Source organism: Panulirus ornatus, chromosome 23 (genome assembly GCF_036320965.1).
Source record: "Panulirus ornatus isolate Po-2019 chromosome 23, ASM3632096v1, whole genome shotgun sequence".
Classification (NCBI taxonomy): domain Eukaryota; kingdom Metazoa; phylum Arthropoda; class Malacostraca; order Decapoda; family Palinuridae; genus Panulirus; species Panulirus ornatus.
This window is the reverse complement of record NC_092246.1, coordinates 417,775-432,272: the sequence shown is the minus strand read 5'-3', so window position 1 is coordinate 432,272 and position 14,498 is coordinate 417,775.

Here is a 14,498-nt window from a genome sequence, read left to right as displayed (position 1 = left end):
TCGATCAAACCACCTCACACCACACATTGTCCTCAAACATCTCATTTCCAGCACATCCATCCTCCTGCGCACAACTCTATCCATAGTCCACGCCTCGCAACCATACAACATTGTTGGAACCACTATTCCTTCAAACATACCCATTTTTGCTTTCCGAGATAATGTTCTCTGTTTACCAAATCATTTTCCCTAACCCTCGCACTTTGCACACCACCTCGACCAAAACACCCTATATCTGCCACTCTATCATCAAACACATTCAACAAACCTTCAAAATACTCACTCCATCTCCTTCTCACATCACCACTACTTGTTATCACCTCCCCATTTGCGCCCTTCACTGAAGTTCCCATTTGCTCCCTTGTCTTACGCACTTTATTTACCTCCTTCCAGAACATCTTTTTATTCTCCCTAAAATTTAATGATACTCTCTCACCCCAACTCTCATTTGCCCTTTTTTTCACCTCTTGCACCTTTTTCTTGACCTCCTGTCTCTTTCTTTTGTACATCTCCCACTCAATTTCATTTTTTCCCTGCAAAAATCGTCCAAATGCCTCTCTCTTCTCTTTCACTAATACTCTTACTTCTTCATCCCACCACTCATTACCCTTTCTAATCAACCCACCTCCCACTCTTCTCATGCCACAAGCATCTTTTGCGCAATCCATCACTGATTCCCTAAATACATCCCATTCCTCCCCCACTCCCCTTACTTCCATTGTTCTCACCTTTTTCCATTCTGTACTCAGTCTCTCCTGGCACTTCCTCACACAAGTCTCCTTCCCAAGCTCACTTACTCTCACCACCCTCTTCACCCCAACATTCACTCTTCTTTTCTGGAAACCCATACAAATCTTCACCTTAGCCTCCACAAGATAATGATCAGACATCCCTCCAGTTGCACCTCTCAGCACATTAACATCCAAAAGTCTCTCTTTCGCGCGCCTGTCAATTAACACGTAATCCAATAACGCTCTCTGGCCATCTCTCCTACTTACATAATTTTTTTTTTTTTTTTTTTTTTTTTTTTTTTTTTTTTTAATACTTTGTCGCTGTCTCCCGCGTTTGCGAGGTAGCGCAAGGAAACAGACGAAAGAAATGGCCCAACCCCCCCCCCATACACATGTATATACATACGTCCACACACGCAAATATACATACCTACACAGCTTTCCATGGTTTTCCCCAGACGCTTCACATGCCTTGATTCAATCCACTGACAGCACGTCAACCCCGGTATACCACATCGCTCCAATTCACTCTATTCCTTGCCCTCCTTTCACCCTCCTGCATGTTCAGGCCCCGATCACACAAAATCTTTTTCACTCCATCTTTCCACCTCCAATTTGGTCTCCCTCTTCTCCTCGTTCCCTCCACCTCCGACACATATATCCTCTTGGTCAATCTTTCCTCACTCATTCTCTCCATGTGACCAAACCACTTCAAAACACCCTCCTCTGCTCTCTCAACCACGCTCTTTTTATTTCCACACATCTCTCTTACCCTTACGTTACTCACTCAATCAAACCACCTCACACCACACATTGTCCTCAAACATCTCATTTCCAGCACATCCATCCTCCTGCGCACAACTCTATCCATAGCCCACGCCTCGCAACCATACAACATTGTTGGAACCACTATTCCTTCAAACATACCCATTTTTGCTTTCCGAGATAATGTTCTCGACTTCCACACATTCTTCAAGGCCCCCAGAATTTTCGCCCCCTCCCCCACCCTATGATCCACTTCCGCTTCCATGGTTCCATCCGCTGCCAGATCCACTCCCAGATATCTAAAACACTTCACTTCCTCCAGTTTTTCTCCATTCAAACTCACCTCCCAATTGACTTGACCCTCAACCCTACTGTACCTAATAACCTTGCTCTTATTCACATTTACTCTTAACTTTCTTCTTCCACACACTTTACCAAACTCAGTCACCAGCTTCTGCAGTTTCTCACATGAATCAGCCACCAGCGCTGTATCATCAGCGAACAACAACTGACTCACTTCCCAAGCTCTCTCTTACATAAGTATACTTATGTATATCTCGCTTTTTAAACCAGGTATTCCCAATCATCAGTCCTTTTTCAGCACATAAATCTACAAGCTCTTCACCATTTCCATTTACAACACTGAACACCCCATGTATACCAATTATTCCCTCAACTGCCACATTACTCACCTTTGCATTCAAATCACCCAACACTATTTTTTTTTTTTTTTTTTTCGGTCTCCCGTGTTTGCGAGGTAGCGCAAGGAAACAGACGAAAGAAATGGCCCAACCCACCCCCATACACATGCCTTGATTCAACCCACTGACAGCACGTCAACCTCGGTATACCACATCGCTCCAATCCATTCTATTCTTTGCCCTCCTTTCACCCTCCTGCATGTTCAGGCCCCGATCACACAAAATCTTTTTCACTCCATCTTTCCACCTCCAATTTGGTCTCCCTCTTCTCCTCGTTCCCTCCACCTCCGACACATATATCCTCTTGGTCAATCTTTCCTCACTCATTCTCTCCATGTGACCAAACCATTTCAAAACACCCTCTTCTGCTCTCTCAACCACGCTCATTTTATTTCCACACATCTCTCTTACCCTCACGTTACTCACTCCATCAAACCACCTCACCCCACACATTGTCCTCAATCATCTCATTTCCAGCACATCCATCCTCCTGCGCACAACTCTATCCATAGTCCACGCCTCGCAACCATACAACATTGTTGGAACCACTATTCCTTCAAACATACCCATTTTTGCTTTCCGAGATAATGTTCTCGACTTCCACACATTCTTCAAGGCTCCCAGAATTTTCGCCCCCTCCCCCACCCTATGATCCCCTTCCGCTTCCATGGTTCCATCCGCTGCCAGATCCACTCCCAGATATCTAAAACACTTCACTTCCTCCAGTTTTTCTCCATTATATATATATATATATATATATTTTTTTTTTTTTTTTTTTTCGCTGTCTCACGCGTTTGCGAGGTAGCGCAAGGAAACAGGCGAAAGAAATGGCCCAACCCACCCCCATACACATGCCTTGATTCAATCCACTGACAGCTCGTCAACCCCGGTATACCACATCGCTCCAATTCACTCTATTCTTTGCCCTCCTTTCACCCTCCTGCATGTTCAGGCCCTGATCACACAAAATCTTTTTCAATCCATCTTTCCACCTCCAATTTGGTCTCCCTCTTCTCCTCGTTCCCTCCACCTCCGACACATATATCCTCTTGGTCAATCTTTCCTCACTCATTCTCTCCATGTGACCAAACCATTTCAAAACACCCTCTTCTGCTCTCTCAACCACGCTCTTTTTATTTCCACACATCTCTCTTATCCTTACATTACTTACTCGATCAAACCACCTCACACCACACATTGTCCTCAAACATCTCATTTCCAGCACATCCATCCTCCTGCGCACAACTCTATCCATAGTCCACGCCTCGCAACCATACAACATTGTTGGAACCACTATTCCTTCAAACATACCCATTTTTGCTTTCAGAGATAATGTTCTTGACTTCCACACATTCTTCAAGGCTCCCAGAATTTTCGCCCCCTCCCCCACCCTATGATCCACTTCCGCTTCCATGGTTCCATCCGCTGCCAGATCCACTCCCAAAAATATCTAAAACACTTCACTTCCTCCAGTTTTTCTCCATTCACATGAATCAGCCACCAGCGCTGTATCATCAGCGAACAACAACTGACTCACTTCCCAAGCTCTCTCTTACATAAGTATACTTATGTATATCTCGCTTTTTAAACCAGGTATTCCCAATCATCAGTCCTTTTTCAGCACATAAATCTACAAGCTCTTCACCATTTCCATTTACAACACTGAACACCCCATGTATACCAATTATTCCCTCAACTGCCACATTACTCACCTTTGCATTCAAATCACCCAACACTATTTTTTTTTTTTTTTTTTTCGGTCTCCCGTGTTTGCGAGGTAGCGCAAGGAAACAGACGAAAGAAATGGCCCAACCCACCCCCATACACATGCCTTGATTCAACCCACTGACAGCACGTCAACCTCGGTATACCACATCGCTCCAATCCATTCTATTCTTTGCCCTCCTTTCACCCTCCTGCATGTTCAGGCCCCGATCACACAAAATCTTTTTCACTCCATCTTTCCACCTCCAATTTGGTCTCCCTCTTCTCCTCGTTCCCTCCACCTCCGACACATATATCCTCTTGGTCAATCTTTCCTCACTCATTCTCTCCATGTGACCAAACCATTTCAAAACACCCTCTTCTGCTCTCTCAACCACGCTCTTTTTATTTCCACACATCTCTCTTATCCTTACATTACTTACTCGATCAAACCACCTCACACCACACATTGTCCTCAAACATCTCATTTCCAGCACATCCATCCTCCTGCGCACAACTCTATCCATAGTCCACGCCTCGCAACCATACAACATTGTTGGAACCACTATTCCTTCAAACATACCCATTTTTGCTTTCAGAGATAATGTTCTTGACTTCCACACATTCTTCAAGGCTCCCAGAATTTTCGCCCCCTCCCCCACCCTATGATCCACTTCCGCTTCCATGGTTCCATCCGCTGCCAGATCCACTCCCAAAAATATCTAAAACACTTCACTTCCTCCAGTTTTTCTCCATTATATATATATATATATATATATATTTTTTTTTTTTTTTTTTTTTTTGCCGCTGTCTCCCGCGTTTGCGAGGTAGCGCAAGGAAACAGGCGAAAGAAATGGCCCAACCCACCCCCATACACATGCCTTGATTCAATCCACTGACAGCACGTCAACCCTGGTATACCACATCGCTCCAATTCACTCTATTCTTTGCCCTCCTTTCACCCTCCTGCATGTTCAGGCCCCGATCACACAAAATCTTTTTCACTCCATCTTTCCACCTCCAATTTGGTCTCCCTCTTCTCCTCGTTCCATCCACCTCTGACACATATATCCTCTTGGTCAATCTTTCCTCACTCATTCTCTCCATGTGACCAAACCATTTCAAAACACCCTCTTCTGCTCTCTCAACCACGCTCTTTTTATTTCCACACATCTCTCTTACCCTTACATTACTTACTCGATCAAACCACCTCATACCACACATTGTCCTCAAACATCTCATTTCCAGCACATCCATCCTCCTGCGCACAACTCTATCCATAGTCCACGCCTCGCAACCATACAACATTGTTGGAACCACTATTCCTTCAAACATACCCATTTTTGCTTTCAGAGATAATGTTCTTGACTTCCACACATTCTTCAAGGCTCCCAGAATTTTCGCCCCCTCCCCCACCCTATGATCCACTTCCGCTTCCATGGTTCCATCCGCTGCCAGATCCACTCCCAAAAATATCTAAAACACTTCACTTTCTCCAGTTTTTCTCCATTCAAACTCACCTCCCAATTGACTTGACCCTCAACCCTACTGTACCTAATAACCTTGCTCTTATTCACATTTACTCTTAACTTTCTTCTTTCACACACTTTACCAAACTCAGTCACCAGCTTCTGCAGTTTCTCACATGAATCAGCCACCAGCGCTGTATCATCAGCGAACAACAACTGACTCACTTCCCAAGCTCTCTCATCCCCAACAGACTTCATACTTGCCCCTCTTTCCAAAACTCTTGCATTCACCTCCCTAACAACCCCATCCATAAACAAATTAAACAACCATGGAGACATCACACACCCCTGCCGCAAACCTACATTCACTGAGAACCAATCACTTTCCTCTCTTCCTACATGTACACATGCCTTACATCCTCGATAAAAACTTTTCACTGCTTCTAACAACTTGCCTCCCACACCATATATTCTTAATACCTTCCACAGAGCATCTCTATCAACTCTATCATATGCCTTCTCCAGATCCATAAATGCTACATACAAATCCATTTGCTTTTCTAAGTATTTCTCACATACATTCTTGAAAGCAAACACCTGATCCACACATCCTCTACCACTTCTGAAACCACACTGCTCTTCCCCAATCTGATGCTCTGTACATGCCTTCACCCTCTCAATCAATACCCTCCCATATAAATATATATATGAATATATAGGAAAACATCTTTTTATTCTCCCTAAAATATAATGATACTCTCTCACCCCAACTCTTTTTCACCTCTTGCACCTTTCTCTTGACCTCTTGCCTCTTTCTTTTATATATCTCCCAGTCATTTGCATTATTTCCCTGCAAAACTCATCCAAATGCCTCTTTCTCTTTCACTAATAATCTTACTTCTTCATCCCACCACTCACTACCCTTTCTAATCTGCCCACCTCCCACCTTTCTCATGCCACGAGCATCTTTTTCGTAAGCCATCCCTGCTTCCCTAAATACATCCCATTCCTCCCCTACTCCCCTTACATCATTTGCTCTCACCTTTTTCCATTCTGCACTCAGTCTATCCTGGTACTTCCTCTCACAAGTCTCCTTTCCAAGCTCACTTACTCTCACTGCAACATTCTCTTCTTTTCTGAAAAGGCGAGAATGTTATCTCGGAGAGCAAAAAAGGTATATTGAAGGAATAATGGTTCCAGCAATGTTATTTGGTTGTTAGGCATGGACTATAGATAGGGTTGTGCTGAGGAGGGTGGATGTTTTGGAAATAAGATGTTTGAGGACAATATGTAGTGAGGAGGTTTGATCGAGTAAGTAATAAAAGGGTAAGAGAGATGTGTGGGAATAAAAAGAGTATGGTTGAGAGAGCAGAAGAGGAGATATTGAAATGGTTTGGTCACATAGAGAGAATGAGAGAGGAAAGATTGACAAATAGGATATATGTGTCAGAGGTGGAGGGAACGAGAAGTGAGAGACCAAATTGGAGGTGATAGGATGGAGTGAAAAACATTTTGAGCGATCGAGGCCTGAACATACAGGAGGTTGAAAGGTGTGCAAGGAATAGAGTGAATTGGAATGATGTGGTATACCGGGGTCGACATGCTGTCAATGGATAGAACCAGGGCATGTGAAGCATCTGGGGTAAACCATGGAAAGTTTGTGGGTCCTGGATGTGGAAAGTCAGCTGTGGTTTCGGTGCATTCACATGACAGCTAGAGACTAAGTAGGAATGAATGTGGCCTTTGTTGCCTTTTCCTAGCACTACCTTGCAAGCATGTGGGGGGGAGGGGTGGTGCCATTTCATGTGTGGCAGGGTGGCAGCAGGAATGGATGAAGGCAGCATGTATGAATATGTACATGTGTATATATGTATATGTCTGTGTATGTATATGTATACGTTGATATGTATAGGTATGTATATGTGCGCGTGTGGCCATTTATGTATATACATGTGTATGTGGGTGGGTTAGGCCATTCTTTCGTCAGTTTCCTTGTGCTAGGTCGCTAACGTGGGAGACAGCGACTAAGTTTGATAATAATATTAAAAAATATATATATACACACATATACATACAAATGTACATATTCATACTTGTTCACTGTCATCCATTCTTGACACAACTCTGTCCCACAGGAAACCACAAATGCATGAAAGAAAAGAAAAAATAACGCATTCTTTTCTCCCAACACCTAATCACCACCTGCTGCATCAGTGAGGTAGCACCAGGAAACAGATGAAGAATGGTCACATCCATTCACATCCATACATGAGCTTTCATGTGTAATGCACTGAAACTACAGCTCCCTATCCACATCCACAGACCTTTCCGTAGTTTGACCAGAACATTTCACTTGCCCTGTTTCAGTTTGTTGACCCCAGTATACCACACTGTTCCAATTCACTCTATTCCATGCATGCCTTTTACCCTCCTACATATTCAGGCTTTGATAGCTCAAAATTTTTTCACTCCATCCCTTGGATAAGGAGAAAGAATTCTAACTGGATACCCTACAAGTCGTAGAAGATGACTCAAGAGGGGCAAGAACAGGGGACTGGAGACTACCACCTCTGGTACCTCAATTTCTAAAAGAACAGAAGAGCCAGGCAGGGGGAAGTGCTAATCCTCCTCAAAGGCTCAAGTGAGGATGTCTGAATGTTTGTGGATGTAATCAAGATAAGGGGAAAAGAGAGGTAGATAGTATGTTTAAGGAAAGGAACATATGTTAAGGCTTTTGAGTGAAACAAAGCTAAAGGGGAAAAATGGTTTGAGAATGTCTTAGGGGTAAAGTCAGGGGTTGCAGTTAGGGCATAAGCTAAGGAAGGGTTAGCATTATTGCTGGAGCAGTTGTGGGAATGTGTAAAATAATGCAATGAAGTGAGCTCTAAACTGACGAGGGTAAAAATGAAAGTGGATTATGAGATATTGGTAATTATTAGTGTGTATGAGAAGAAAGATGATGAAAGGCAAGTGTTTTGGGATCAACCGAATGATTGTATCAACAGTTTGATGTGAGACCAGGTGAATGAAAGGCAAAAGTGAGGATTTAAATGTGAATGAAAATGGTGAAAAGCTTGTGAAGTTATGTGCTGAAAAGGGCTGGTGATGGGGAACTGGATATGGTGAAAGCTTGTGAAGTTATGTGCTGAAAAAGGGCTGGTGATGGGGAACTGGATATGGTGAAAGCTTGTGAAGTTGTGCTAGAAAAGGGCTGGTGATAGTGAATACTTGGTTTAAAAAGAGGGACATGCAAAAGTATGTGTATGTGAGAAGGAGAAATGGTAAACAGGCTTTCTTGGATTATTATATACTAATTGAAAGGCATACAAAAGACTCTTGGATACGAATGTACTAAGAGGGGCAGCTGGTGGGATGTAAGGTATTTACCTGGTGCAGATGAGATGATAAGGGTGGGAAAAGGGTGGTAAATGTAAGTGAGCTTGGAAAATAGATATGCGAAGAAATAACAGGGGATTGAGTGTAGAATAGCAAAAGTTGAAAGTAAACAAAACTAGGGGAAAGGGTAAGGAATGGGAGGTATTTACTGATGCAGTGCTGGCATGTACAAGACATGAGTGTGGCATGTGGAAGGTGGGCAGGTGAGAAAGGGTAGTGGGCAGTTGGATGATGAAGTAAAATTGCAACTGATAAGAGAAAAGAGAGGCATATACACAATACTTACAAGAAAGGAGTTCAAATGATTGGGAGATATACAAGAGAAAAGATGCAGGGGTTTAAAAACAGGGCAATAATGAATTAAAAGATGTTTTGGAATGAGGTTTATAATTTGAGAAAAACAAGAGAACAAGTGGGAACATTGGTACAGAGGGCAAATGGGGAAGTGGTAACATGTAATGATGAGGTGGGGAGGAGAGGGAGTGAGTATTTTGAGGGATTGTTGGATGTGTCTGATGACAGAGTGGCAGATATAGGGTGTTTGGGTTAAGGGGGTATGTGAAGTGAGAGTTATGGGAATTGGTTTGGTGAAGAGACAAGAGGTTGCAAAAGCTATGAGTAAAATAAAATGTTGCGAGAGAGTTAGAGTGGATGGTATTGCTGTGTGAATTCCAAGTTGACTTATGAGTTGTGTATGACTGATGTTGATGAATGATTCCACATTTTACCCAAATATCTAACAACTTGGAAAAAATATCGCAAATCAAAGTCACCTATAGATTGAATGAAATAGCAAGTGCCCCTTCATTATGCCAAGCCACATTTGTGGCTGGACATAGTATGTTGTGCCAAGCCATATTTTTGGTTATAAGCCTTCACTCCCTCATTTAAACTCCTGGCAGACATCTGATTCCTAATTTTCCCCACCAGATGTCATAAGGAACATAATCACAGAAAGTTTAACAGTGTCATCATGGCAGGAAGCTGGACTTATGCAGTGCATATAAAGTATAAAAATTAAGTATGATGTAAAAAATATATAAATGATACATATGGGATGTGTGACATCATGCCTGGTAAAAACCATAGTTGTATGTAGAATAAAATCACATTAAGAAATAACCCATAATCATCATACACTTACACAAAAAAGGAGGATGCATGCCACCATTCACCCTAACTCGCCCCTAATTCCACTTGGCACCCTCATACCCCAATATAGAGTAAATTATACTACTTTTGTTTATGCTTCAATCATCTATGATACAGATAATTTTTTCCACAACTGTAGTATAATTTCAAAAGTCTTGCACAATGAAAAGGTTAAAAACTTACCATGAGATAAGTTTTCCATGGTGTTGAATTGCATCCTTTTGAACAGAAGGGGATATTTTTACAGGGCAACATCTGTGCTATTGAAAAACATACCAGCTTTCCCCAGTGCATGGAATCAAACTCAGGCATTATGAAGTGTTATCAGCAGCAATCCTAAACATCATAAGCAGTATTGATTAAGTTTTAAGTAAAGGACTAAACACTGCTTAAAGAAGTTTGAAATTAAATGTTGATTTATGCTTCTCTGACTCTTCAGTAGTCAAAAAAAAGTGAATCCAGATACCTTGAGACAGGGCCAGTATAACACAGGAGCCAAGATTTATTTAAAGAAACTGGACCCATTTCACAAATAGGTTAAGTAAGTGTGTCTCTTACAGAGTTCTTTGCCCTTGAGGACACTGCTCTGGTTAGGAATTTATTTTGACATCTCGAAATGTAAGGCCATTTTAAAGGCCTTTCAGCAACAGCATTTTTGGTTGTTGGTGAATGTATTTCTTCCTTTACTCGTGAGAATAGGTTTGATTTATATAGTCGAAGGTATTTTCTTCAACTTCACTTCCTGGTGAAGGAGCCCTTGATGACACAATACCAACTGTGATGCAAGGGATTCGGTCCTTTTCTGCAGTGACAGTACCATCTGGAACTGGTTGCCTCCCTTCTTGAGATGCTGATACAAGAATGGGTGAAATACCATCACTATGGCTGCATGACTGTTGGTATAGAAGAACAAAAGTAAAATAAATAATTCTTGACACAACAGAGAAATAATCTGTTGTGAAATGAAGTAGTGATTAGTAGGTGGCTAACAACCAGGGAGGTATATTACCAGTACTACCTGTCTGAGTATTGGGAGGGTTAGTGACAACTGCATATTGAGCTAGCACTTCAATGTTTTCAAGTTGCACTTCTCTGACCCAGGTAGCTGACTTTTCTTTCTGCCCCACCCAGATGTGGACTACTGGCATTCTGTCCAAAACATACAATCTCTCCTTGCCATACATAAATAACACTTGACTCACACAGCTCATTCTTTGTAACTCTAGGTTTTCCTGCAGTAAGTACCATGCACTCACCTAGCCTTTTGGCAAAATGGTAAGAGCAATAGATAGTAGTAGTAAGTAAAAACATTTAAGCAGGAACTATAGGTAGGAGTAGTAGAAAGGAATATTACATAGAATTAGAAGATAGGAAAATTAGGCAGGAGCATTAGGTAGAAGTAACCAGTTGGGACATTAGGCAAGAGCCTCTGCAAACAATGTGCTTGAGATGCCCTTTGCCAGTGGCCTGTTATGGGTAAAGCATAAAGGCTAAGAAGTGATACTGGAGTTCACTAGTCATGAAGACTCTACTGCCATGGCCTTCCCCATGAGGGAGTTCCAGATGAAAACAGACATCAGAGATGTAGACAGACAGAATAGAATACAGCACAATTCATATGAAACCACAAGGCTAATAGAATTAGTGGTAATTTGTGAAATACAGCATCAGAAATTATTACAGTTGGAGGAGGATTTTCAAGAAATGAAGGGAACCAATTAAAGGACATGAAGGGTGTCAATGGATGAGAAAGAAACTTTGGGAATTTACAAATGTATTCAGTGACCATGGACATGAATTCACATTGGTTGAGGGATTCAGAAATCATATCCTCTGGAAAAAAGTAGAATTCTTGAAGAGGTAAAACAAAAGAAAGGTCTGCTCTAGATGCCCTAAAGGCTGTGGAAGAAAAGGGGATACCATAACACAGAACACATAAAACTAAATATTATGGGCAGAAATGGGGAGCATGGACAGTTTCTGAGGCTGCTCAATGGTCTTAGAGAATGAAGATAAATATTGTGGGACAGATACCTGGGTACAACAAAACAGAGACACATAAGAAATTAAGAGCTGTAGAAAGAATAATGAGCACTCTTAGAAGTGGAAGAATCAGTAAAGCTTATGGTCAAGTAGATGAAAGTTTAGGAAAGTGTCAGAGCATACAAGATTATTGTTTGTTAGCAAAAAATGAAAAGTTTAGAGAAAATCAGACAGCAGTCGATGAATCAGCACTAAAGGACTTGGCTGTAAAGTGGATAGCACCACAATTAGAAAGACTGGTAAACCAAGAGGTTTGACTGACATAAATATTAGTTATTTTTATACAGGAAGATCATTCATCAGATAAAAAAGTAAGAGGAAAGATGGAATGTTCATTAAAAGATGCTCAAAGCAATTTCTGTAATAAAGGAATCGCACATCATGAACAAAAGCATGGAACAAGACTAAAAAGAGAGATTATAGTAAATAACACCAGAATCATTACTAGCTGCAGTTATCAGAGGAGACAACTAATATCAGAAGCCATTCACATCAGAGAGAAAGCACCTGTCATCAACATCCAGACACACATGAACACAACCATACAGCTCTTTGATGGCCTGTCAATAGGACATAGACCTAATGTAGTTTTAGTTCAGATGGGACACCGACATTAGCCCAATGGTCATTGGCCTACCAGAAATTACCGAGTCCACCATTTCTGGACTGGAGAAAAACAACACTGACCAACCCGGTCCTGGGTTACAAAGGTCAGACAGAATCAAACGAGCCTAACCTGACCTCAACTCCACATCCAGACAATAACAGTCTCGCATGGCCCAAATTAGTCTATTTAGTGATGGACTTTCTATATTCCTACCTTATTTTAACTGTTCTGTGTATCCTCAACTGTAAGTTTTTCTATATTTCCCTCCATGTTTTGTATTTAGGCTAACTTACACCACCCTTCATGATATTTTCAATTTATTTTGCTATTAGTGTTTTCCCTTACTTTTATGTGCTACATACTGTGCTTTTTCCAAGTGTGTTTTTTTTTTTTATATTTTGTTATATTTTACATATCATATCCTAGTCTTGTGACACAGTTTTACTCTTTTTTGTAGATTCCTTATGATGCCTCTGTGAAGACAAAATTTTTCTTAATTGAATAAAATGCATAACTTTGCACAGCTGGTATTTGATCATCCACCTAATGGTAGAATAATGCTGAGAAAATTAGAAAACTTAAGAAAGAAGATTAATAACTCCAAACAGGCTGTTGATTTCAATTCTATGTGCATCAGAGAAAACCTGCTCACAGCTTACACCTAGTAATGAGAAGAAAGATAATGAGAGGCAAGTGTTTTGGGACCAGCTGAGTGAGTGTGTAAGTAGCTTTGGTGCACGAGGCCAGGTATTAGAGATGTTTGATTTAAATGTGAAGGTGAGTAATGTGGCAGTTGAGGGTATAACTGGTGTACATGGGGTATTCAGTGTTGTGAACGGATATGGTGAAGAGCTTATGGATTTGTATGCTGAAAAAGACCAGTGACGGGAATACCTGGTTTAAAAAGAAAGATGTACATAAGTACTAGTAGAGATTGAGTGCAGAATGGAAAAAGGTGAGAGAAAATGATGTAAGGGGAGTGGGGTAGGAATGGGATGTATTTAGGGAAGCAGTGATGGCTTGCGCAAAAGATGCCTGTGGCATGAGAAAGGTGGGAGGTGGGCAGATTAGAAAGGGTAGTGAGAGGTGGGACGAAGAAGTAAGATTGTTAGTGAAAGAGAAGAGAAAGAGAGGCATTTGGATGAGTTTTGCAGGGAAATATTGCAAATGATTGGGAGATGTACAAAAGAAAGAGGCAAGAGGTCAAGAGAAAGGTGCAGGAGGTGAAAAAGAAGCAAATGAGATTTGGGGTGAGAGAGTATTATTAAATTTTAAGGAAAATAAAAAGATGTTTTGGAAGGAGGTAAATAAAGTGCGTAAGACAAGAGAACAAATGGGAACATTGGTGAAGGGGGCAAATAGGGAGGTAATGACAAGTAGTACTGAAGTGAGAGGGAGATGGAGTGAGTATTTTGAAGGTTTGTTGAATGTATGTGATGATAGAGTGGCAGATATAGGGTGTTTTGGTCGAGGTGGTGGGCAAAGTGAGAGGTGCAGGGAGAATGATTTGGTGAATAGAGAAGAGGTAGTGAAAGCTTTGCAGAAGATGACAGCCGGCAAGGCAGCAGGTTTGGATGGTATTGCTGTGGAATTTATTAAAAAAGGGGGTGACTGTGTTGCTGACTGATTGGTGAGGATATTCAATGTATGTATGGTTAATGGTGAGGTGCCAGAGGATTGGTGGAATGCATGTATAGTGCCAGTATACAAAGGCAAAGAGAATAAAGGTGAGTATTCAAATTACAGAGATATAAGTTTGTTAAGTATTCCTGGGAAATTATATGGGAGAGTATTGATCAAGAGAGTCAAGGCATGTACAGAGCACCAAATTGTGAGGAGCAGTGTGGTTTTAGAAGTGGTAGAGGATATGTGGATCAGGTGTTTGCTTTGAAGAATGTATGTGAGAAATTCTTAGAAAAGCAGATGGATT